Here is a 2,739-nt window from a genome sequence, read left to right as displayed (position 1 = left end):
ATGGGAAGATTCACAGTACCTAAAACAGAAGCCCATGGTGAAACTCTCAAGAACAAATCCCAGGAGAGGAAAGCAAAAGTGGTAAAGGACAGTTCTGGAGGCCCTGTGTGGACCTGTCTGAGAGTTGAGTTCCAGGAACCAGTCCTGGAGGTCTCCACACTTTGCAGGGTTTTGCCTCCTGGATCCTTCCCAGTTCTCACAATAAAGGTCAGGAAAAAATTACTAAACAGAGTCTGATTAACCAGAGATTTGTTGTGCCCAATTAATCTTCTCTGTGCTTCACTGATAGAATTAGGGTACCAGCCTTAACCTATTATAATTGTCATCCACTGTTGCTCAGCAAGGAGACACATGGCCCTCTGGGTCAAGGTGAACTTCCAGCCCCAACCAGTCCCAACATTCCCAGCTGAGAAGCTTGGGGGGGCGGCGCAGCTGCCCCCAAAGCCTATGTGCTCCCCTATCCCATCATGCTGGCTCCCTGTGCCGCCTCCTTGCTAGTGCCCATAGTGCTGCGTGGCCTTCTCCCACAAGGATAGAGGCCAACCTGTGGATGAAACATAGCTGCAATTCCTTTGGGCAGGCATGGAGCCCTTGCCCTGCAGGGTAAGCAGCTGCTGTGCTGTGAGAGTGTGCAAGCCACTTCACAGAGGAGGCCTGGCCTGCTGGTGACAGCACCAATTTCCTCGGTGTGCAAGGCACCACCTTGGAGGCTCAGCAAGCTTCCAGAAGACAAGGACCTGACCAGTTTTTTTTTTTTTTTTTTTTTTTTTTTTTTTTTTTTTTTTTTTTTTTTTTTTTTTGTTCAACCACAGATTGAACAGACACCTTTACGCTGAGCTACATCTGCAGGTCTTTTTTATTTTCTATTTTGAGATAGGGTTTTGCTAAGCATCTAAGTTGTCCAAAGTGCACTCAAATTTGCCCTACCTCTGCTTCAGACTCCGAAAGTGGTGGGATTACGAGCATGCGCCACTGTGCCCAGCCCTGGATAGCTTGTTGATCAACCTCGTGAGAAAGCCTGAATGACACTCGCCTAGAAAAGGCTTTTCTGAACCCCTGACCCACAGGAACTGTAAAATAAGTGTTTAAGAATTTTAGAGTCATTTGTCTCAAAGCAGTATACTGACAAGTGACCTAACAACACTTCTCTTTTTCTAAGTCCCAATGGGAGCATATTCTGACAAGAGTATTTTCTCCCCCATGCTTTGGCTTGAACACATTTCCTGTGGTGTCAGAGTCAGACATATCTTTTCCTGAATTGGTGTTTAAAAAATATGAGTTCTAAATGACAGTGGCTGTAGGAGAAAAAGCCAAAAGTTTCCAGCCTGTTTGGAGTAGGCTGGAAACACCGCATTTATTTTAGTGTTTAGGTTTTGCTCTGGAAGGGGTAAGAAGTGTTTACATAGAGGATTTACTCTGCATCTCTCTCTCTCTCTCTCTCTCTCTCTCTCTCTCTCTCTCTCTCTTCAGGTCTCTGCATTCTGCAGTGATACAAAAGTACAGCCCTTTTCAGAGACAGAGCTGTCTTTATGGCGTCATGTGAAATCCGAGGGTCTCAGTGAGCAGGCAGGAAGCAGGAAGAATCTGAGAAGGATGCGGAAGCAGCAGGATGTGACATCCAGTGGATGGGAAAAGGAAGGCACTGCTGAGAAGACAGAAGTGGTCTGAGCTCCCCAGTCATTGCCAAGTGTGGACAAAGCCCCGGGGCTTCAGAGACCCTCATGTGGACGGGCTGCTTTTCCATTGTGAGGATTCTCCCTCCCGCTCAGCCTTGTCTACCTGCTTTCAGAACCAGCCCCTGTGCCTGGGGAGGGGGATGTCCAGAGACTCCTCTTTTGTGTCCCCATGACTGGATCCTGCTTCCTTGCATGTAGATGCTGTGACCAAAGGGTGCAGTGAGTTTAAAAATTTTAAATACTTATTATAGTGAGATACACATTACCATGAATCCCCCCTCAAAGTAATCCCCCTCAATTCGAACACACTCATCCACCAGCTGTGGGCTGTGAATGTAGTGTAGGCCCTAAGTTGAATTCCTAGTACATAATTAAAAACATTGTGTCCTTTGCTTCCTGGATACATATTTACTTGTTTCCATTCATTTATGCAAATATTTATATGTATACACATATAGATGAATAGATATATAATTGGCTAAATGCCTGTTTCAGCTCAAAGGGCCAGGCAGGAAGGCCAGGAGGCTTCCTACTCTTCGAGGCCCAGCCCCTTCCTACACCCTCATAACCACACGCAGCAAACCCTCCCTGGGCCTCTCCAAGTCGGCATCTCACTTTTATTTATACGCATCTTTTATTTCTGTCTGTATGTCTGCCAGTCTGTAAGCTTCACTGGGGCAGGAACCTCTTCTAGTTTTTCTTACTGAACAGTTACAAAAGGAAGAAAATAAAATTTAAAGGGGACCTGGCTGACTCAGCAATCCATTAGAACTGAAGTTCTAAAGGGATTTAAATCCCCGATGTCTCATTCCTTATATTCAGCTAAGATCTGTGTGTACGTGTAGGGAGTGCAATCCCTGGCACATTTGTGGAAGGATTCCAAAAGAAGCAAGAGGATCACAAGTTCAAGTCATACCTGGGCAATCTAACAGACTCTAGTCTCAAAGGAAAAGATAAAGAGAGCTGGACTTGGTGGCGCAGACCTCTAATGCCAGCACTCTGAAAGGCTGAGGCAGGCAGGAAGGAGGATTGTAAATGCAAGCCCACGCTGGGCAGCCTGGTG

The sequence above is a fragment of the Octodon degus genome, unplaced genomic scaffold (genome assembly GCF_000260255.1).
Source record: "Octodon degus isolate 3935 unplaced genomic scaffold, OctDeg1.0 scaffold00031, whole genome shotgun sequence".
Taxonomy (NCBI): Eukaryota; Metazoa; Chordata; class Mammalia; order Rodentia; family Octodontidae; genus Octodon; species Octodon degus.
The sequence above is the reverse complement of the archived record's forward strand: the minus strand, read 5'-3'. Positions refer to the sequence as shown.